We start from the raw sequence: 25,187 nt of genomic DNA, 5'->3' as shown, positions 1-25,187 counted from the left end.
CAGTGAGAGAGCTTTGCGATCGCAATTATTAGCATACTTTCACAGCAGAACTGCGTGCACTATTGCTACGGCAATAGCGATCCTTGCTGAATCAGGCCCTGAGTTTGGCATAAAGCATCCATTAAGTGTGATCCTCGTTTTAGAAAATAATTGTGTTCTATTAATAAACAAACAAATGAATACAGTATTGTACCTAGTTATGTTTAAATAAAAATAATACAGTCATGTGCATAAATATTGGGACATTGACAGAATTTTCATATTTTGGCCTCTATTCACCACCACAATGGCTTTGAAATGAAACAAACAAGATGTGCTTTAACTGCAGACTTTCAGATTTAATTTGAGGGTAATTACATCCAAATCAGTTGAACGGTGTAGGAATTACAACGGTTTCTATATGTGCCTCCCACTTTTTAAGGGGTCAAAAGTAATGGGACTATCAACTCAAAAGCTATTTCATGAACAGGTGTGGGCTATTCCCTCGTTATTTCATTATCAATTAAGCAGGTAAAAGGTCTGGAGTTGATTCTAGGTGTGACATTTGCATTTGGAATCAGTTGCTGTCGACTCTCAATATGAGATCCAAAGAGCTGTCACTATCAGTGAAGCAAGCCATCATTAGGCTGAAAAATCAAAACAAACCCATCAGAGAGATAGCAAAAACATTAGGTGTGGCCAAATCAACTGTTTGGAACATTCTTAAAAAGAAAGAACGCACCGGAGAGCTCAGCAACACCAAAAGACCCGGAAGAACACGGAAAACAACTGTGGTGGATGACAGAAGAATTATTTCCCTGGTGAAGAAAAACCCCTTCCCAACAGTTGGCCAAATCAAGAACACTCTCCAGGAGGTAGGTGTATATGTGTCAAAGTCAACAATCAAGAGAAGACTTCACAAGAGTGAATATAGAGGGTTCACCACAAGATGCAAACCATTGGTGAGCCACAAAAAGAGGAAGACCAGATTAGAGTTTGCCAAACAACATCTAAAAAAGCCATTACAGTTCTGGAACAACATCCTATGGACAGATGAGACAAAGATCAACTTGTACCAGAGTGATGGGAAGAGAAGAGTATTGAGAAGGAAAGGAACTGCTCATGATCCAAAGCATACCACCTCATCAGCGAAGCATGGTGGTGGTAGTGTCATGGCGTGGGCATGTATGGCTGCCAATGGAACTGGTTCCCTTGTATTTATTGATGATGTGACTGCTGACAAAAGCAGCAGAATGAATTCTGAAGTGTTTAGGGCAATATTATATGCTCATATTCAGTCAAATGCTTCAGAACTCATTGGACGGCGCTTCACAATGCAGATGGACAATGACCCGAAGCATACTGCAAAAGCAACCAAAGAGTTTTTTAAGGCTAAAAAGTGGAATGTTATGCAATGGCCAAGTCAATCCCCTGACCTGAATCCGACTGAGCATGCATTTCACTTGATGAAGACAAAACTGAAGGGAAAATGCCCCAAGAACAAGCAGGAACTGAAGACATTTGCAGTAGAGGCCTGGCAGAGCATCACCAGGGATGAAACCCAGCGTCTGGTGATGTCTACGCGTTCCAGACTTCAGGCTGTAATTGCCTGCAAAGGATTTGCAACAAAGTGTTAAAAAGTGAAAGTTAGATTTAGGGTTGTTTAGTTTGTCCCATTACTTTTGGCCCCTTAAAGAGTGGGAGGCACATATAGAAACCGTTGTAATTCCTACACCGTTCACCTGATTTGGATGTAATTACCCTCAAATTAAATCTGAAAGTCTGCAGTTAAAGCACATCTTGTTTGTTTCATTTCAAAGCCATTGTGGTGGTGAATAGAGACCAAAATATGAAAATTCTGTCAATGTCCCAATATTTATGCACCTGACTGTATACTTTGTTTTTAGGTTTCACTAAAATAAAACAGTCATTATTTTTTTATATTACGCTGAACAGTGGTTCCCAAAGTACATTTTAAAGCATAATCTGTGTCCTAGTTTAGCGCTAAATGACAGATTTAGGGCCTGATTCAGAGCCGGACGCTCTGACCAGAGCGCTCGCTCTGAATCAGGGCCCTCCTCCATTAAAATGGAGCGTCCTCCTGGATGCTCGTATAGCTGTGGGTGACCGCTTGCGAGTGGGTCTAAATGACCCCCTTAGTTAATAAATAAACATACATTTTTCAGGTATATTAAATTCAATAGACAGACTTTGATACATAATAATGCCCAAATGTGATGTCACTTTACATGCTTCTAAATGCTAAGAGTTTCATCTGCATATTGACTAAAATCAATGAAAAATAAAGAGTGAGCATGGATGCATTTGTCATGAATGGTTTCTATAGATGTTATTTATTGGCAAGGATAACTCTAAGGTTTGATTAAATACAATCAGAGCTACAGAATGTTCATAACATTGTGTGCCACCGTAACCATGGCAACCTCAGTGTTATTAGCAGCCACTTACTGCACAGAATAATTCAGAGCCAGAAGGAAAAAGGGGTATTGCAGGTGATACAAACTGACTGCAGTGACAATGTTTAAGGTTACGGCTTCACAGAAATGAGTCAGTCCAGTTTGCTACACTGATCAACGGAATAGTTGGCAACATTTCAATATAACTTGAAGTGACACTTGTTGCTGAGTTGGTGAACATATCTTTAAAACTATAGCAAATGGTAATTGCTAAGATGTGTTGTACTAGGGTCTGACCACATTATTGTGTTTAAGCTATATATCCTGCTCATCCTTAACACTTATAACACTCCTCCCCAATTGTGGCCTTTCCTACCTCCCAACATACCAGTTTTCTGCTGCATTAGGAGTGCTCCTGCCAATCTGTCCCCTTCTGGCTCAGTACTGCTCCAAGTCTGTACTGTGACAATTCAGTTCATACCACAAAATCCTGGTCACAAATTTTTGTCATTAGCCCTGAAGCAGGTACCAGAGACTCCTTTTAATAAATGTAATGTCAACTGAAAATTGGCTTGGAAACTCTCTAACTAGTCTTCCCCAATCTAATTGGCACAGGTAGGGGACTTACTATAACTACAGCCACTATCTGCAAAAATGTTCCCATTATGCTGTAGGCAAGAGACTGAGGAGAACACTATGAATCAATTCAATGGGATATATAATATCTGTCTCAGGGTTTCTGGAACAGAAACAGTCTCTGGTTGCCTTTATCTTTGCTGGTTCAGGCCTACTCATGCATCCCCTCACTCTCTTCCCCGGGAACAGTACGTCAGATATTTCTACTTGGCACTGGTCTGATTTAGGCATCAGATCTACCCTCCAATTCTTACTTAACAAACTATTACCCGGTGGGCTTTCTGCACCACCTGGATAGAAAATAAGTCTCTGGATACCATGTGGTATAATTCACTATGGCAAGGATACATTTATTTCCATATCTATTGGGCACAGGCAGGAGACCTACTATGTGTACACCCACTAGCTGCAAAAGCTCCTCAAATATTGGCAAGGACCTGAGGGGAGCACAAGCACAGGAGCACCCAAGTCTTATAGAAGTTATGGATGTCATCTGATATTCCAGACCAGAAAATGTTCTGTGTCAAGCGGTTTTCTGTTCGGTCCATTGCCTGATGCCCAGCCAAAGGTGTTTCATCCCCTCTAGAGATGAATCAGAGAGCTGAACTTCCCCGAATACTTTCCTGCAACCCTCATTATATACCAAATGGAGACATTCTATAGGGAGGTTTAGGTTTGTGTCACTAGGGTAAGTAAGGATGGGGTCAATCATAGGGAGGTCAATGTGGTCCCACTATTAACTGCCGGAGCTGGCATACTACTTGGGAAGGAGCATCACTTGACAACCCCACAATATCCAATGAGCTGGAACAAATATCCTCTGCATTGCTATGAAATGTAGTCTGGCCTTATTCAAAAGGAATGGTAGCCTTGCAGCTCTAGCAGCTATGGTCTTTTCCTCTGGGATGGGGGATGCTTTGCCTATCTGTGATGGCAGTTATCTTGTATCTGCTTATCTGTGATGTTGGTGGAGATCCTGATGACTCAGTCTGGTAGCTTGACTACAAGTGATAGAGAAAACAAGCTTTGTATCCCTTGATAAGATCATTTACCAGAACCACATTGATTGGGATGTCTTCCATGATTACCATGTCTTGGCCCTCTTTGTCAGCTTCTTTATCAAGATATACTTTTACCATGGGCAATGGTCTCGTAAATCCATTTGCCATCTTTATTTGGGCATAGTGACCCTGCAATACTGAAGTAGGATCTACTAAAGTGATTGAGTTCCCCAAGTCTTTCAGTTGTTCTCCCTGCATTGGTCTCATTTTGGCCATCTACAGGAGTCCCCACATAGTTTGGGATGGTCTGTTACACCTTGATTCATGTTGCCATCTGCAACTTCCTCCTCTCACCTGTGTCACTCATTCCACTTTATCAATGTCTTTCTCATTTTATTTCTTGTTGATGGACAGAAGATATTATTGCCTTTCACCTGGCACAGGATTTTGAGATCTGCCTTAGTTAATCCATCCTATTTAGCCATCCTTTGGGTTCTACCATGCTACAACTACTGTTTTCCAGTCTGGTCAATGAAAAGCCACCTGGGATTAACCCACTGCAATGCCACCAATATCTGCGGCCATAGCAAGGTCAGCATCACTGTTACTTTGCCACTCCTTGGCAGGTGCAATTTCTCCATGTAACCATGGCTTGTAGTCGCTGTCAGTGGCACTCCTGCAACACGCCTACTTCTGGCTAGCCTACTTCCCCTCCCCCTGTTACCTCCCAGGAATGCCCACTTAAATCCACAGCTCTTGTGTCCAAATGTATTTTGGGTCTCCTGGCAGTAACTATCGGGATGGATACACATCTCAACTCGGACACATGTGCGTAGACTTCAGCCAACTGCGTATGGCATCAACACTGCGTCCAACTCTGAGTCAGGCCCAACGTCTTCCAAAATTGGAGCAATCTGCTAACTGCTTTCATCCTTTGAATACAGAGAAAGTAAGATGACCCCCCAAAGTGTAATGTAGGTGTGAAGTTCTGAATTTGTTGTGGACCCGGGGTGGTGATAGTAGCAGACACAGAAGCAGACTTAAAAGAAAAAGTGGAGTTTTTAATAAGTGACTTAGAAGACATGGGAATGGCAAAATAAAAAGTCCAGGTATAGCATTAAAGTGCACTTGATGACTGTAGTGGGGGTTATTGGGGAAATGTCCAGATAGTGACAGGCAGGAACAGTCCAGTATACAAATATGGTGAGCTGTAACAGAATGCAGGTATGATGAGCTGTAACAGAATGCAGGTATGATGAGCTATAATGAATGCAGGTATGGTGAGCTGTAACAAATGCAGGCTGAGGTAATTCAGTCCAGCTTGGAGTGAAGGGAGGCAAGGTGCAGGGAACAGCAGGTTCAGGTACTCAGGCAGGTGAAAAGCTATGTGGAGGGTGCAGGGTAAATCCAGCAGGTTGGAGCAGGCAAGGTTCAGGCTAGTAGCGTAAACAGACAGGCAGGTAAGGCATAGGAACTCTCTCTCAGCCGCACTGAGAAACATGTTGCACTGGCAAAGGAAGGAAGGCTCTGGACCTTCCTAAATACTCAGTGCCGTGCTGTGACTAACTGGAATCACATGGCCGCAGGCAAGATGGCAGCGCCCATGCCAACGGAACAGAAAACACCGCCAGACCTCACCAGGCCTAGTGACAATGTGCCCGCACAGAACCACGCACAGCCAATGCCCCTCACCAAACACCAGCACCGCTGCCAGAGACCCCCCGCCATAACGACCTCACAGGTAATACCCGGTGACTATCATGCTGAGAAACCCTGGCCGTGACAGTAGGCCAACATGCCACACTTAATCAAATTATCTATTTGGATTTAAAAAGTAATATGAAAACCAAACTATATGCTTCCTCAATCCTACTGGAAATTGGCAAAAAAACTTTTTTCCCCCAAATACTTGTTGTCTATAGACCTGATTCACTACGGAAAGCAATTCTGCTTATACGCACGCACCGCAGTTGCTAAAATCAGCGGTGCTATTTAAATGTGTTCATTCACATTGCATACGCAACTTGACATGAGGACGACATAGTGAAACAATCGGTAACATCGGACCCATACGCACAGTTAAGGAAGCCCAGACCTCACTCAGAATTCGCTAACTTCTGCGCATGCTATGAGAACTCAGAGGGCGTCTGGTTTTGCAGTGGCTAAATTATGCACGCCCATGCAAAGCCGTTGAAACGCACTGGCACGCCTGTGTTTGCACGGCCACCCCCGTCACCACCCACAAATGGCATTTACTGTCAATCACTCTGTCATAAGTGCGTGTAGCTTCTGCGTATGCAGTTCTGACCATAGCAACTGGCTCGCGCGTGCGCACTGCGATGCATGCACAGTGCAAATGAATCAACCGATTGTCCACGTATTAGCAACTGCGTTCCTTGCTGAAGTTGGCCCTATTACTGATACACTTACCACACTATGGACCTCATTCAGAGTCGATCGCTTGCTACAAGCGATCGCTCTGAATGAGGGCGGCCACTTACTTTTTTAAGTGCCGCCTTCTGGTTGATTGCTAGGCTGTGGGTTACCACCCACAGCTCTAGCAACCGACCAGGGCGTTTGCGATCGGGTCTGAATGAGACCCTATGATTCAGAGGGGGATGCTAATGCAGCCGCGATTGCATAGTTTAGTCTGTACGCAGCTTAACTGCGACTTTATGCTATGCTGCACACAATGGAATTCGTACAGAGACGCCCACAGGCTGCAGCTCTAGCCCTCCGCTTTGCATAGAAAATTGCACCATCGGATATTAGAGCAATCCCATGGTTGCTCAGAAACAAGTCCGCCACTAGCCGTGACACGCCCGCATCTGACTAGTCACCCCCATGTTACTTTCCAGGAACATCCACCGAAATTGTCCCTCAGAGACAAAATTAGTTCTGCGCCCCCCCAGCAGTAACCATCGAGATGCATGCGCAGTGCGACTCGGACATGTGCACAGCACAAAAAACATTGGACAACCACTCATATATCTGCCTCTGAATCAGGCCCTAAATTCTGGTTGCATCCCTGCAATGGCCACCGCTGCTGGGGGCACGGAGATCCTCTAATTGCATGTTTTATTAATTGTCATGTTTCAGGCATGTTTGTTAAAAGGTGTTTTATGTAAAATCATATCTGAAAAGTCTAGCAGGGTATATACTAGGGGTGTGCACCGGCCACTTTTCGTGTTTTGTGTTTTGGTTTTGGATCTGGATCTTTCTTTGTGTTTTGGATCTGGATTGGTTTTGCCAACACCACCCTTCCGTGTTTTGGGTTCTGGGTTTTGTGTTTTGGATCTGTATTTTTTTGGAAAAAAGCACAAAAACAGCTAAAATAAAAAAAATTGTGGGTTTTTCTGCTCCTATGCTATTATTAACCTCAATAACATTAATTTCCACTCATTTCCAGTCTATTCTGAACACCTCACACCTCACAATATTGTTTTTAGGCCAAAAGATTGCACCGAGGTAGCTGGATGACTATGCTAAGCGACACGTGTGGGCAGCACAAACACGTGGCCCATCTAGGAGTGACACTGCAGTGGCAGACAGGATGGCAGTTTGAAAAACTAGGCCCAAAACAGTACATAATGCAAAGAAAAAAAAGAGGTGCAAGATGGAATTGTCCTTGGGCCCTCCCACCCATACTTATGTTGTATAAACAGGACATGCACACTTTAACAACCCAATCATTTCAGCGCCAGGGTCTGCCACACGACTGTGGCTGAAATGATTGGTTCGTTTGGGCCCCCACAAAACAAGCTGGCAATTAATCTGTCCCTGCACAAACTGGCTCTACGGAGGCAAGATGTCGTCCTCATCCTCCTCATCCACCGATTCCTCACCCTCTTCAGTGTTGTGTACATCCTCATCTTCACAGAGTATTAATTCGTCCCCGCTTAAATCCACCACCACAGGTCCCTCTGTACATTCTGGAGGCTGGTCTCCCTGAAAGAATTGATAATTCATTTTGTTGAATATCATCTTCTCCACATTTTGTGGAAGCAACCTCCTATGCCTTTTGCTGACATGGTTCCCGGCTGCACTAAACACTCTTTCGGAGTACACACTGGAGGGTGGGGGGGCAACTCAGGTAAAATAGAGCCAGTTTGTACAGGGGCCTCCAAATTGCCTCTTTTTCCTGCCAGTACAGGTACGGACTGTCTGACATGCCTACTTGGATGCTGTCACCGATGTAATCCTCCACCATTCTGTCAATGGTGACAGTATCATATGCAGTGACAGTAGACATGTCAGAAATTGTTGGCAGGTCCTTCAGTCCAGACCAGATGTCCAAACTTGGTCCTGCCTGCCCTGCATCACCAGCAGCGGGTTACCTAAGTTGTTTCCTGGTAGCCCTAGTTGCGGGAGAAAATGAAGACCTGTTGACGTGTCACGGTCCGCTTCAACTGACAGTGTTTTCATCAGCAGGTCTTTGCACCTCTGCAGGCTTGTGTCAGCTGGAAAGAGAGACACCATATAGGCTTTAAACCTAGGATCGAGCACGGTGGCCAAAATGTAGTGGTCTGATTTCAACAGATTGACCACCCTCGAATCCTGACAAAGCGAATGGAGGGCTTCATCCACAAGTCCCACATGCCGAGCGGAATCGCTCTGTCTTAGCTCCTTCTTCACTTTCTCCAGCTGCTTCTGCAAAAGCCTGATGAGGGGAATGACCTGACTGAAGCTGGCAGTGTCTGAACTGACTTCATGTGTGGCAAGTTCGAAGGGCTGGAGAACCTTGCACAACACGGAAATCATTCTCCACTGCGCTTGAGTCAGGTGCATACCCCTTCCTTCGCCTATGTCATAGGTGGATGTATAGGCTTGAATGGCCTTTTGCTGCTCCTCCATCCTCTGAAGCATATAGAGGGTTGAGTTCAACCACGTCACAACCTCTTGCTTCAGGTGATGGCAGGGCAGGTTCAAGACTGTTTGCTCGCGCTCTAGTCTTCGGCATGCAGTCACTGAATGGCGAAAGTGGGCAGTAATTTTTAGGGCCACCCAAAGCGTCTCCTGCATGGCCTTGTTGTGTTTCAGAAAATTCTGCACCACCAAATTTATTGAGCAAAACATGGGACGTGCTGGAATTTGCCCAGATGTAATGCCCGCACAACATTGGTGGCGTTGTCAGATATCACAAATCCCCAGGAGAGTCTAAGTGGGGTAAGCCATTGGGTGATGATTTCCCTCAGTTTATCTAAGAAGTTGTTGGCGGTGTGCCTCTTACTGAAATCGGTAATACACAGCATAGCCTGCCTTGGAACGAGCTGGCGTTTCTGAGCTGCTGCTATTGGTGACCCTGCTGTTGTTGCTGCATAAGGTGATACATCTACCCAGTGGGCTGTCACAGTCATATAGTCCTTAGTCTGTCCTGTTCCACTTGTCCACATGTCCGTGGTTAAGTGGACATTGGGTACAACCGCATTTTTTAGGACACTGAGGACACTTTTTCTGACGTCTCTGTACATTCTCGGTATCGCCTGTCTAGTGAAGTGGAATCTAGATGGGATTTGGTACCAAGGACACACTACCTCCATCAATTGTCTAAATTCCACTGCACTAATGGCGGATACCGGATGCACGTCTAACACCAACATAGCAGTCAAGGCCTCAGTTATTTGCTTTGCTTCCGGATGACTGCTGTCATACTTCATCCTCCTCGCTAAGGACTGTTGGAGGGTCAATTGCTTAGTTAAAGAAGTAGTGGTGTTCCTACTTCCTCTCTGGGATGATGAACGACTCCCAGCAGCAACAGCAGCAGCGGCAGCAGTAGGCATAGCAATGCAGGATCCTCCGGAGGAATCCCGGATAGGAGAGGAGTCAGTCATGCCAGTGACATGGCCTGCAGGACTACTTCCGATCCTGACTAAGGAGGAAATTGACGAGGAGGGAGTTGACGGTGTGGTTTGCCGGCGCTTGGATACAACAAGACATAGGGATTTAGGTTTCCCTGGACTGCTTACGGTCTTAGCCAAAGTTTCTGAACTTGACAGTAACTTATGAACGCGCTGCGGGAGGATGTTCCTAGGCAGTTAACGTCTCTACCCCTATTTATTCCACCTTTACATATGGTACATATGGCAAGACAGTTGTCATGATTTGGATAGAAATATTTCCAGACCAAAGAGGTGGAATGTTTGGTTTTCTGCCCAGGCATGACCGTGATGGGCTTTTTCATCCCACGGACAACAACTGTCTCCCCCGGTGCCTGATTTAAACAAATCACATCACCATCAGAATCCTCCTCATCAACTTCCTCCTCAGCGCTAGCTACACCAATATCCTCATCCTGTTGTACTTCAACATGGACATGCTCCTTCCAGCACTTGCAGAGGGCGTGCAAATGGTGGAAAGAGCCACCTCTTCCCGTCCAGTGTTGGGAAGGTCAGGCATCGCAACCACCGCCACACTTGGACTCTCCATGGGGATTTGTGATATCTTCTTAGAACGCACAGTTCTTTGCTGTGCTTTTGCCAGCTTAGCTCGTTTGATTTTTGTAGTGGGAGGAGGGCTTCCATCATCATGTGAAGCTGAACCACCAGTCATGAACATAGGAAAGACCTTAGCCGTTCCTTGCCACTCCGTGTCGTAAATGGCATATTGGCAAGTTTACATTTCTCCTCAGACGATTGAAATTAATTTTTTAAGGTCATTTTCCTGAACTTTGGCCCTCATTCAGAGCCACTCGCTAGCGGCAGTACGCTCGTTCCGAGCGATGTTCGCACATCTGCACATGCGTACGGATCGTTATACGCATGCGCGAACCAGTCAGTGCGGCCGAAATTCATGTGCTCGCAATATAGCGAATGCCTGCTATTTTGAGTGACAGAATGAGGCGTATGTGGGTGGTAACAGGGGAAGGTGCTTGAAAACGGGGAGTGGAGATCAGAACGCAGGCGTGCTTAAAGGTCAAAACGGGCGTTTTATGGGTGTGCATAATTAATACAGCAGCGTCATTGACCACGTCACTGGGTTATTTTATAGTCAGAACTGCTCGCAAGATTGTGGTAGCAAAAACCAACCACAAGAATAGCGAGCAGTTCATACGCTGGTCGATGTTCTCGATTAATCTAATAAATAGCGGACATGACGTATGGTGCGAGCGGCCAGGGGGCGTTTGTAACAAATAAACGAGCGTATGTTTTGCTCGCTCGTTCAGACTTAGAGGTGTGAACAGACTGCAATTTGCGAACGGATCATTTGAATAGCCACCCCTTGTTTTTGAACGAACGACCGCAAATAGCGAACGGCTCTGAATCAGGCCCTTTGTCATTTGGGATTTTATATGCCCTCTACTATGACATTGGGCATCGGCCTTGGCAGACGACGTTGATGGCATTTTATCGTCTATGTCATGACTAGTGGCAGCAGCTTCAGCACTAGGAGGAAGTGGTTCTTGATCTTTCCCTATTTTATTTTTATCGGACAAATTTTTGTCCTCCATTTATGTGATATTGATATATACGTGCGGCTAAGGTGCACCCAAACACAGAAAAATATATATATATTTTTTTGGGATGGAGCGCACTTTGGGGGTTACAACACCCTTTAACAGACGAGCCAGCCGGTCCTTGATTTATGACACAGGTGCACACTTGGCGCTGCTACTTTGTTGATGTACGTGCGGCTACTGCGCACACAATTCACAAACACAGAAAAAAAGTGTACTTTGGTGGTTACACCACCCTTTAATGGATGAGCCTGCTGGCCCCTGATTTATGACACAGACGTATGCTTGGCGCTTCAACTTTGTTGATGCACGTGCGGCTACTGCGCACACAGGGCCTGATTCAGAGCGCTCGCTCTGAATCAGGGACTTTTTTTTTTTTTTTGTGGTGTGGTGTGATTTGGTGATGTCAGTGGTGCCTCCCACAAATGGCAGGCATTCCTTCGGGAACGCCTCCGTTTGTGTAGCCACCCACCCTCCCCACCTGCAAAAATCAACATCGACAGCTGCCCCTTTTGTAGTGAGTCCCGGAGCGAGAGAATTGACAGGAAGTACAGTTTGTGGGTGGATACGGAGAGTGGTTGGTCGAACGCAGGTGTGCCAGTGCGTTTGCACCCCGTTACAGGGGCGTGCATAAATTAGTCACTGAGATGCCGGATGCAGCCTGGCGTCCCTCTGTGTGCAGGAAGTCTCTCAACTCCTGTGGCAGGGTCAGGTTTACCTTTAGACAGGCGTGCTGCTCCGATGTTACCTGATGTTCCCGATGTTTTCTCAGCCTTGCGCATCAGTACGGACATTAGCGGAGGGTAAAAAGAGTGGAATTATGAAGTGCTGGGCGTCTGCATCTTTGTACTGCGAATGCCGTGCGTATGCATTCATTAGCATATTCTTGCAGCGGCCGATTGCGTGCGTCTGCATCCGCGCGTTCCTTGCTGAATCAGGCCCTGTATCTCCTTAGTGTTTTGGATCAGGATTAGACTTTACAAAACCACCCTTGCATGTTTTGGTTTTGGTTTTGGATCTGTATTTTTTTTTTTAAATGATAAAAACAGCTAAAACCACATAATTTGGGCCTGTTTTTGCTCCTACAGTATTATTCATCTTAATAACAATCATTTTCAGGCATTTCCAGTCAATTTTAACCACCTCACAGCTCATAATATTGATTTCACTATTTTTCACCAATACAGGCCAAAGGCTGCAGCGAGCTGGCTGGCTAAAGTAAGCCACAGAGCGGCAGCACAAACGCACGGCAGTTTAAAAAAATATAGGACATTTACATCCACACAGCAGTGGCAGACAGGATGGCAGTTTAATAAACTATAAAAATGTCAGTTGGCAATGCCCCAAATTGTGCCAAATGTAAAGGAAAGAAGTGCAGGATGGAATTGTCCTTGGGCCCTTCCACCCACTCTCAAGTGGGATATTACAAAGGACATACACAGTTTACCAAACCAAGCACTGATAGTTTTGTTGCTGAAGTTTTTGGTTTGTTTGGGCCTCCACAAAACAAGTTTTTGGAAGAACTACCTCCAATCAGTTCAGTAACTAGACATTTTAGTGTCCTGTGCCAGGAAGCACATTGCCACCCCCCCTCATTTTCTAGATAGGGATATTCAGCGCTTGCCAGAAAAAGGTGTGTAGGCTTGTGGGAAATGGTGTAGCCTCACACCCCTATTTTCGTCACTTCGTAGATGCTGGGCTGCCCATAGGCTCTCCCCCACACTGTGAAGATATCCTCCTTATCTGTACCAGCCAAAATAGTAGAGTTGGAGGGTCTGATTCATGTCTAATGACTCTTACCCCATATTAGCTAATGACCCCCAATCCCTAAGACAGACACCTGTCTAATGACCACCCCAGCCCAAATGCAGATCCCTGTCTAATTACTCCCACCTCCATGCAGACCCCTGTCTAATTACCTCCCTCAACCCAATGCAGGCCCTTGCCTAATTACCCCCAACTCCTAATGCAGACCCTTGTCTAATGTCCCCAGCCTTAATGCAGATCCATAGCTAATGAACACCCTCCCCTAATGCAGAACCCTCTCTGGTGATTCCCCCCCCACACCCCCCCAACCCCCCGGCGACTGTCACCTGCCAGCACCAACAGCATCAGTGAAGCCTCCCTGCGGTGCAGTCCTGTCCAGCGGCACCTCACTCAGTACTGTGAGAGCATCATTCTCACACACATACACAGTATAGGAGCTGGAAGTCCAGAGAGGAGTGAAGGAACCGGGTGTATCGCTAGCATTACATACATCGCAGCGAGCACCCAGTACATTGAGATTGTAGTGGCGGCCGGTTCCGCCCACAGGGCATCCTGCGCTCTGGCGACGGCACTGGCCGCACCACCCTAGTTACAGCCCTGCCTCCAAACATTAAGGAGGAGGTTGATGATGAGGGTGTTGGTGGTGGAGATTGCATGTGCTGGTCCAAACTGCTGGTAGCTGATACTGGACTGCTTGTTATTAATGTACAAATTATTATAATTTTGTTAAATAAATTGCATGAACTCGGTGCAAATGACGTAACAGGGAGGAGGTGCCTAGATGGTTAACATCCCTACCTCTACTAACTTTGGCTTCACAAATGGTACAGATAGATTTGGGTCAATATAATTCAACACCCAAGATGTGGCTTTTCTGATCTTATGCCCAGGCATGACAATGAATTTCTTTTTATCATGAGCAAGATCTGCTGCCACTGGTTTGTAATGATTTGTACAAAAAACATCCTCATCATCAATATCTTCATTAGCATCAGATAGGATACAAATATCCCTCTCATCCTCCTTTTGCACTTCCTCCACACTATCATCCTCAATTTCTATTATTTCACCATCTAAAACTAGCACAGCCATCATGGCATCAGTGATCCGCTGTGCAACTGGGTGACAGGTGTTATACTGTTTTCCTCTATAAAATGATTGTATAACAGTCAATTGATCTTTTAAACTACTACTAGTAGTAGTCTTCTTGGTTCCTTTCTGGGATGAAGATCCACCCCCAACAGCATCAGCAGGCCTAGCGCTCAAGGATTCTTCTGAGGAATCCTGGATAAGAGAGGCCTTATACTGGATGCAGAACTACCTCTGATCATTAGTGAGGATATTGATGAAGAAGATGCTGGCAGTGGAGATTGCAGGTGCTGGGATCTAGCTGAGGGAAGGGAGCTAACTGACGCTGTACTGTTTGTTTCAGATTTTCTGATTTTCCCAAAATAATTCCATGAACTTGCTGCAAATTATGTAACAGGGAGGCAATGGCGCTGATCACCGCGGGAAGGGACTTATATACAATCCAAAACCCACAAGAATCCGACAGCGGGAAGATGACGTTTTGCCTCATTTTGGATTCTGAGTCAGGTGGGAAAACCTGAGCCTGACTCGGATCTTACTCAGATTCACTATGTTTGGGTCGGTCCGGTTCTCAGAGAAACGGACCCGCTCATCTCTACTTTGAGCTATATGAGTGTCCTGGATCTATATAAAAAAACACACATTACAATCTGACTGAAGTCAATTAAGCCTCTTATTGTTAATACCAGTACTTCATTGCTATTCACAAATGATGATTCCTGCAATGACATAATCTCTGTCTGTCCAATGTTGTACATGAGACCAATGGCAATATAAAATTTGCTTAGAGTTTTATACATCACAGAAAGCAACATAGTTGTTTATAAAGTTGTTAATAAAGCACTATTACCCTTTATAATAAACCCAGTATGTGATGCATTACACTGCAGCAAGATCCATGTAGTTTCTCTACTGTGAAGGAAATGATATTTTAGCAGAACAGAGTGGCATTTACTTACAGCTTTTGGAGACTATCCCCCTCCCATCCAGTCTCTGACTTGTTACACATGACTGATTGCTTATCTGCAAGTCTAGCCGACTGACTCATGCATGCAGCCTTGCAACTTGAACAGATGTAGAACTGGTGGATGTAGAGCTGGAGCTGTGCTCAGGAATAGAGGAATGTATTGGCTGAGGCCAAGTGTAACCTTGCAGGGTCACCATACCAGCTTCAGACACAACTGCTTAAGGGAGATAGAAAAATGACTGGTTCATGATTTGCCTCATTATAGTTTCTGTACACAATTCATTGAGGAAGTAATTATATAAGCAGTATACAGCCTGTCTGAAATAACAGTGCATGTACACATACTAGACTATGCATACCAGAATTAAAATGTTACACTAGCAAAAGAGGAATCTAGTGCATTTGAAATGTGCACTATTACAGCCTTGGATGTCCATGTGGGGGCGCCACTTGGCTATGATGTGACGAAAAAAACACCATATTCCCTGTCTGAGGTTAGGAAGATGCTGTCCCCACTTCTCACTGATGAATAGGGTTAGTAGTGCACACCTAGAGGTTGGTGACGCTACCACACCAAAAATAATCCCCGCACACACCAATGACATGATGTGCGGTGAGGGCAATCGCTGTGGAGACACACATGGAGATGGGTCTGAGTGCTGGGAGCCTGTCTCACCCCCTACCTAATGTAACTCTCCTCTTACTACACAAAGCTTCAGTGTCCAATGATTCTCCTACCTGCACCACTGTGTCTTCTCTTGTTTCTGCTGATCCTGATGGTCAAAATACAGAAGAATCCTGACAGTGAGTATTAGGGTTAGGGTTAGGCACTATGGGGAGGGTTAAGGTTAGGTTTAGGCTGCGGTAGAGGATGGTTAGGGTTACGCTGCTGAAGGGGACGGTTAGGGTTAGGCTGCAAAGGGGACAGTTAGGGCTAGGCTGTGGGAGGGGTGGGTTAGGGTTAGAATTCTCACTCCTATTCGTCGGGATTTGGACCATCAGGATTCTGCTCAGAGCCAGCCCTAGGCATAGACAAACTAGGCATTCCAAGTCTAGGGCTGGCGGTGGTATGCGGGGCACCTGACCTGGACAGGCAGACAGTGGCTCCACTCTGGCTACCCTACCGCGATCGGAGCTCTTAGCTCAGCTCCGATTGGGAAGCTCATACAGAAAACAGCAGTGGGGGCGGGGAGCAGAGATTGTGGGGGCAGTGGGTAGCAGTACCACAGCTGCAGAAGCTCCTCCTCCCATGGGCCTTCACGAAGTCCAGCAGACTGAGCCTGCACTGACTCCCTGCGGTCTGCCAGCCACCCCTACTTCTTACTATACTAAAGCCAACTCTTGCCCATCCCTTCACTCCCCTGTTCCACCTATACAAGTGTAAGCAGTCCTGTGTAATATGGAACACAGGACCTGATTCAGACCGTTCGCTAGTTGCGGCTGCTCGCTCCCAGCATATGGAAATTCAGCTAAGTGACATCAAGGCATCCGCTCGCACAGCAAGACATAAGCATGCCCACTAGGTCTTGGTGAGCGATCACTTTGTGTTTATAGATGCCCAACAGCCTGTCTTTAGCCGCCCACTAGCGCACGTCATCTCCAGGAAGTATATACAACCATTGGTACATCGGGAACCATTGGATCAGACAGCAGTGCTTGCGGTTGACTGTACCCTACCGCAAGCACTGCGAGCAGTTCTGTGTAAAAATCTACCAGGTGATGTGTACTATGACACTGCCTGTTAATTATGCACGCCTCTGAAACGGCATTGAAACACTCTGGCACGCCTGCGTCTGCAACTCCACTCCCCCGTTACTACTGCCCTGTCCCTGTTACCACCCATAAACGGCCTCTCCTGTTACTCATTCCACTGGGCTGTCCTGGCAGGGCGAGCGAGCACATTCCGATCGCTCGTACTAGTTTCCGAACGCGTACTGCGAATTATACGCATGCGCACATTAGCGAACATCGTCTGCAACGAGCGGCCGCTTGCTAGCGAATGGGTCTGAATCAGGTCCATTATCTGCTGACAGATGTATGTATATTTCGTGCACATATGTAGTATGGAAATACAAATTTTATGCAAAAATATACATTCCTATGTCCATCACTACATAAGCCCCAATATCTATTCTAATTATATAAAATAATGTACAGCAGAACTTTCTCTTGTAGTTGTTTCTTCTGTTGTAAAATGTAGTTAAAGTATTTTAAAATGGATAAAAATGATCTTACCTTGCCAGAAACACGATTTCATGTTCAGTTTCTATCTGGAGCACAATCACATTTCTCTTTGCTGCCTTTTCAATTTATTATGTCAACGGAATTTCAGTACAATTTATGCTAGATGGCTTCTAACTAATCACAATCAGTACTTTATAGCTATAATAGGCCTGATTCAGAGTTGTACGGTATTACATAGCTGCAGGGAAACGGCTGTACAATACCGTACAATTAATATGCTAAGGCAGCAGGCGGCACATGGTGTAACTAAATAGACGCTTCCTGATCGTATTGCAGAGCCGAGTGCTGCGTCCTAAGATGTAGTGTTGGATCTTCTGCGAGACCATGGCAATCTAAGTAACCCTGAGGATACTTAGATTGCCCCTCGCAGCTCCGTAACCGAGGCAAGTAAGTCTGCTTCGGAAGAAGCAGACCCTGGCATTGGTAGTCCCAGAAAACAGGGGCATTCGTCCCCCTGCTTTCTAAAGCGGAGGCTAGCCCTGCCCCCAAATGGCCAGAGCCTGTTAATCAGACTGCGGCTTGGGGGAACAGCAAGCGATCTTGCAGAAGGAGACCTGCACATGCACAGTACAGATCCTGCCAGGGTTGGACTGGCCCACAGGGTACAGTGCAATCCCCAGTGCACCCCATTGCCTGAGGACCCCATTACTTGCTCTAATGTCAGGTTCCAGACTGTGCACTTGAATTATACATTATTACTCTATTAGAGGGTCAGTTTCATGGTCGCATGTCTGTCCAAGCCTCTGTGGGGATGGTAACTGACCACACCTCAAAGCATGGGCCCCTATCACTGCAGTCCCCCAGTGGGCCCTTCATGCTCCATCCAGTCCGACACTAGATCCTGCCACCCAATCAGTGTTGTGCACAAACCATCGGGATTGCATACAACACTCTCAGTCTCATAATCTTCATTAGGGCTGCCATCACAAATGGTGAGGCCCAGTACAAACTGACCTGATGGATGCAGAGGTATAGCATAGAGCCCTGGCTCCCAGAGCAAGTGCTTACTATGATGCCCCCACCCCAGAGCTGGATTACCTACAAGGTGATATAGGACAGGGTTCTAGCACCTGATAGAAGCCATTGATGGTCAACCACCGATGGCCTATGGTTTTGTTTTCACGCTTGCAAATAAATTGCTGCAGCTGCACTGCAGTGAAGAGCTGCTTGGCTAGCTGCTAGGCTGCTAGCCAGCAGCTCTGCACCGCCCTGGCTTACCCAAATTACAATATGCAAAACAGTTAGGGGTAGATATGCAAAGCCTTGGAGAGAGATAAAGTGGAGAGAAATAAAGTACCAACCAATCCGCTCACTAACTGTCATGTTACAGGCTGTGTTTGAAAAATGACAGTTAGGAGCTGATTGGTTGGTACTTTATCTCAACTTTATCACTCTCTAAGGCTTAGTATATTTTCCCCTCGCTGATTTAATAGCACGAGTTCAGCTGTTTAGTCAGGCAGATCAGCCCCGATTCACCAGTGACTGAGTGTGCCGGGATGGATAGCCCGCCCATATTCTCTACTCTCTCTAGGCTAGCTGCTGACTTGACAGGATCAGTTGTCAGACTACAGCCTTGCCGCACCCATTCTCTCTATCTATAGGTGGACAAGGCGGCTACTTGTGCCTTGCCCCACCTCTATGGGCGTGTGCTCACACATTGCTCAGGAGGACTTGAAGTTTGTTGGACTGTGTCACCGAATTCAAAAAGAATGAATGAACACATGAAGTGGCAGCACCAGCCGCTGCGCACTCGCAAAGGAAACCTGCCCCACTCTGATGTCACCATAAGCTAAATCTTTTCTGTGCATGCGCAAACCTTCGATGGTGAAAACCATTGATGGTACGGCGTTGCATAGTTTCATACTATAGATGGTGCCATGCTGATGACCATCCCTAGACAGAGCTCAGAGGAGCACAACCTAATTGGATAAAATCAGCACATGGTAACTGGAGAAACCCCTGACTGGAGGAGCTCAGCCAGCACATGCTCATCTGACCCCTGTAACGTTGTCGGTGAACCTCATTCTCCCTGCATGGCCCCTCTGTGTAAGCATAGTGTGTATCTCCTTTATCTCAACAGCTCCCTCCCCTGTCTCCTGTCTCTCTCTGCCCTCCCTGTACATCTTCTGTCTGTATCTTCCATCCTCTAGGACCAGCTCCTACCTGTCTAGAGGAGCAACCCTTTTCTATATTATACAGATCATCCCGGAATTGAAGGGTACATGCTGCATCCCGTATTGAATTTGATGCAATACAGGAAGCAATTTGTCCCATTTTTAGTTATGCTTTTGCAGTGTTGTGCTGCCGGTGACTTTGTGAAGCTGAGCTCTGCCTCTGATTCCAGACTGAAGGGTCTATTTAAGCCTTGGATGGAGATAAAGTGTACGGAGATAAAGTACCAGCCAATCAGCTCCTTACTGCCATGTCAGTCTGTGTTTGAAAATTGACAGTTGGTAGACTTACAGGCATATACAATTGGGTGCGAAGGTTAGCGAGTTACAAAGCTTGCGCACCTCGCGCCCTATTCCGGAATACCGCGGGTATGTGCGCTCCCGCTACCCGCGGTATTCAATTAAAAAAAATAGTGGTCATGGGGTTTTCAGCTCTGAAAACCCCGTGCTGCGTAAAAAGAAAGAAAAAAAAAACACCTACCTGGCAGGGGGTCTCCGCGGCTCCCAGTGGCTTCCCCTCTCTCTTCTTACTGGAGAGGGGGCTGTTAGGAGTCCCAGGGGCTGATGGGAGGAGCAAGGGCTGATGGGAGATGTAGTTCTCCCAGCGCCCATTCCGGGGGGGCCACACACACCGCACCGGGGGTCTCACACACACACACTCATGCACACACACTCACTCACTCATACACACTTACATACACCACACACACTGACATACTCACCCTGCTGCAGAAGACCTGGCTCCCGACGCTGGATGCAGAAGAAGATGCCGAAGACAGCGCTGAAGAAGGTGAGTAATTAAGGACTATGTAAGCAAATTGGATACTTCCAATTGCTTAATTAGTACTCAGGGGGGGTGCTGCAGGGGTGTCAGAGCAAGTCCCGGTGATTTATCCTAAAATCACCGATTTTAGGAAAAAATACGCTTGCCCAGGAGGCGCGTGAAAATAAAACCTCCCGGTGCATGTTTTTTTAAAAACCACGCACGTAACAGAATAGCAAAAAACTCGCAGGTGCAGGTTTTTTGCTAATCTCGCACACAATTGAATATGCCCCTTAGTAAATAGACCCCTGAATGACAGATAGACGTTCAGCCGCTGCGAACTGCGGCGGGCAGCTTGAGAGCGCATGTTGTGAAGTGCACTCTCAGTCACACGGCAGCACGGAGAGGCTATGCAGCGAGCGCCTATCTGTCACTGCCTCTGTCTGGACTTGGAGCTCCTGAGTCCTTATCTTGACGCTATCGTTCAATCATTCAATAATCGTTTGAAAATCGTTTGTACATCGTTAAAAAAATTTCTAAAACGACCAGCGATGAGCGCTCCCGCTGGTCGTTTAGACATCTATCATCGGACAAATATGTTGTACAACCTGACGATAAGGACTGCTCGTTCAGGGTAGGCACATCACAGACTGACAAACGACTGCACGATTACAATCTCATAATCGTGCAGACGTTTGCCTGTCTTCTAGTGGGTGTGGGCCCTTAGAATTGTTGTTCTCTGTCTTCATCTTTTCCCCACATCTTCCCTACTAACAAGTCCTTCTTTCGGTCCACAGTTAATATTTTCTCCTTTTTATCCCTACTTTTTTCTTCTTATGAAATCACTCACTTGTGTCTGTGATTATCTCGCACAGTGGTCCCATCTCTCCGGACTGTCTGTTTCAACTGTCTCCCTTTCATGTGTGTCTTCTGATTTCCTGGAGTTGTGACTTTGCAGGAGCGTGGTGCCACCCTTTGCAGTGCAGTATTATTGATTTGGCCAAACCCCCTGTCCTACAGTTGGCTACAACAAAGGTGGCAACCCTATACCTGCCTCTGCCCCTCTCACTATCTTTCCTGCATGTCTCTTCCCCTACACAAAACTCCTATCTGTCTCAATGTGCGGGACCCATTCTGCGCATGTGCAGAATGGGTTCTGCGATCTCGCATACATATCCCCCAAGCCGCAACTTGATAATAATTTATTTTATAGTGTCACTACTGGAGAAGATCTGTTTTTAGCCATATTTTGTTAGAAATATGTTAAATTAACTTTTTTTAAAATTTTGAATACATTATTACTATTACTGTTGATGTGTTCTAGGTATCAACTTATCCTGAGTTCTAGTTATATCATGTTAGAAGCCTATTAAATAAATGTTATTAAACATACTGGCTATCATTATCAATCTATTGCAAATACCACAGAGTACTTATAGCACTGCTTCTACCAACCTATTTCTACGGTCCACATCCTGACCGCCTCCTTAGAATTCCTTCTGACCGCATGATGACTACAATTTGCTAGGAATCTGGGGAAGACAGAGACTGTAGACCGTGTTGGTGAGGAGTGGACCTGGCCCTTCGGGAATTGCTAGTTATTCTGCTCTGGTGCAGTACCTGATAAAGGTAAGTGAAGGCAAGGGGAAGGTGGCTTGTACTGATCTGGGTCTCCACTTTGGCAATGATGATTCATAGGTGGCACTGACTGGCAAACAGAGGGCAAGAGGCATGATTTGAGGGGCTCTTAGACATAAACAAGGGGCCTATAAGGCATACTTGTCCACAATTTGGATGTTGACACTACAGGGGGCGGGGCTCTACAGATGTGGGAGGGTCTAGGGGCGGCAGAGAGTGGGGGTGGTCGGGTCTGGGGCGTGACTACATGATCACATCATTATAGCCCTGCCCCGGCTATACAATGCTGAGATTACCAGCATTGTGGAGCAGGGGGCAGAGTCACAATGACGCAATTCAACTATAATTGCGTCATCAGGAGCCACTGGGGAAGTGGGTGGCTGGGTGGCTCCAAACCCAGGAAACAGTGACACCTTTCCAGGTGGACGGGAGCACCACACAGTTTTTGGGAGCATCCCGGCCGTCCCGGGAGGGTGGGCAAGTATATGTGGTGCATGCATCTGACTGAGATAGATAAGGTGCATATGGAGCAGATGGCATGTAAAGGGACATTTGGGGGCCTGAAATTAGAAAATTAAAATGGTTGCTATAACCCTACTGTTGTTTTGGCCACACCTCTTGTCACAAGCCCGGTCCAGAAATCTGGAAATGAAAAGGTGGTTATAGATGTGTAAAGATTCCGTGGTCTCCTGTTAAAAAGAAAAACATAAATTTGTGTTCATTTTAACACATAAATTGCACAGTGAGTTACATTTATATATAAACTGGAGAGAGGCAAATAAATAATAAACAACAGCCCTACTAAGTGAATGGGAATCCTCCAACCCCCTTCTAGAACAGTAAGAAGCCTTGTGAACAACTGAATACTGATTGCAGCAATGCAGAGTAGCTGGTGGAAAAGTTACTCATTGTTACATATTCAGCGGCACAGCCTCTTATTAAGCATTTCCACCTGTTGCCAGAAGAGGGCTCCAAATGAGAATTTAATGCTTGTGTAGTTTTTATTCATCATTTTGCAACAACAACTTTGTCTTATTTAGGGTTTAGTGCATTTTGTACTCCAATCATACACATAAATATTCTGTCAAAATAAAAATCATATTTATATGTGTATTTTGAGGCACACGTATCTTCAAATGTATCCAATTCCAAAACCACAGTATTTCTGTGTTTCACCCCTTTCACACCAAAATCCCGGGTCAGACCCGAGATTTTTAACACAGATCAGTCCTGGATGAGACCCGGGTCATATCCAGTTTACACTGCACCTCTGACAAAGGTTATTCCTGGGTAGGCCCCGTATACACCAAACCAGGGTCAGTACTGCAAAACCTATGGATGTCATAAGATATGGCCTATTTCAGGCTCACAAAGATGAGGTGATAAAAGGGTGGGTGGGGACTGCTCACTGCATTGCAGCAGTCGTGGCTGATGAGTTACCAGTGTGTACTCCTAAGTTCCTGACTGTTTATGCCTTACTGCTGTTTGATAGGGTTGGGTATGGGATGCCAGCGCTTGGAACCCTGGCAGTCAGAAACCCGATGCCGGCATCCCGACAGGGTTAGGATACTGACCCACAACTGTCTCCCTCTCTCCCTACCCTAACCCTCCATACATGGTGCCTAAACATAACCTCCCCCTCCCCACACCCTAAACCTAACCCTCTTCCCTTTGTGCCAAACCCTAACCATACCCCTAGTGCCTACCCCTAACCCTAAGCCTTCCCCTAACCCCAGTACTTATGGTCGGGATACCAGTGGTCGGGATTCTGACAGATGTCGGGATTCCGGTGCCGGCATTCTAAGAGGTTCCATCCCGACTGTCGGGATTTTGACTGGATCCTGTTTGATACAGCAAGTGAGAGCGTCATGCAGCTTCTGACACAGTGCTACCTAATGCAGAGTTATTTTAGGAGGAGGAGGGTTTTGGCTGAAAGGGCTATTACTCAACTCCAATATGCGTAGGAGGAGAGTCTTTATATTGTCCCCCATTACAACCATCATTAGAATGAGCACTGCAACAGACACAAGAATTGGGTCAGAGACAGCAGGCACAGAGCTTTCATGACTGTGGAAACTTTTCAGAGAGAGCTGTGGATAGCACACTTACCATGCAGACCACCAACTACTGGACACCCATCAAGCTAAGCAGGAGACTACCCATTGTACTGTGGTGGTTTGCTACCCCGGAAAATACCGCACAATCTCCTGCTTGTTCAAAGTTGGGTTATCCACTGTCTGCACAATAGTCTACTAAGTCACGCGGGCAATGCTGCATACCCTCTACCACCCTCTACCACCATTTCATCTCATTGCTGTAAGGACAGCGTCTAGATGACGCCATTCAAGGCTTACTGAGGTGTGGGTACCTGCAGTGTGCTGATGCCATCGATGGGACCCACATCCCCATCATTGTCCCCCATGACCAACTGGCGGACCATTACAACCGGAATGGCTGGCATTCGATCATCCTGCACAATACTGGTAAGCACCTTTTTGCCAACGTGTGTTTTAGATCCTGTACACATTTTCACCATTGGGATTCCACTTCTACCTGTCCCCCATTGGCTGCGTGGGCTGGTGAAGCTCTCCTGCTTTGACTGGTAGAGTGTTGCAGATTGACAAAACAGTGGGTATGGTCATGCCATGTTGTGGTATAGTACATTCTCAGTAGTTCAGATAAAATTGCCGACTAATGGTACAGTCCATCATAAATCAGGCTAAGTGTGAAGTATGTAGTACACCAGACCCCAGGTGTAAGATACCTGAATGTTTAGTTGTTAACTTTGTACCTCTGCAGGTTGTGTAGCCTATAAACTGTAGTTTGGTGTTTGAGACTCTAAGGCTCCTTTAGTTTGATGTAAGTAAATGTATAAAACCAATTAGTTTATCAATATCTGCTGCACTGAGGATGTCTGACAAAGAAACATTGATGGGAACAAAGGCCCTCATTCAGAGCCGTACGCTCTGAGCAGAGCGCACGCTCTGAATGAGGGCCGTCCTCCATAACTATGGTGCGTCCTCCTGGACGCTCGTATAGCTGTGGGTCACCACCCACAGCCT

Source organism: Taudactylus pleione, unplaced genomic scaffold, assembly GCF_031769625.1.
Source record: "Taudactylus pleione unplaced genomic scaffold, aTauple2 ptg001990l, whole genome shotgun sequence".
Lineage (NCBI taxonomy): Eukaryota > Metazoa > Chordata > Amphibia > Anura > Myobatrachidae > Taudactylus > Taudactylus pleione.
This window is presented reverse-complemented; position numbering follows the sequence as displayed.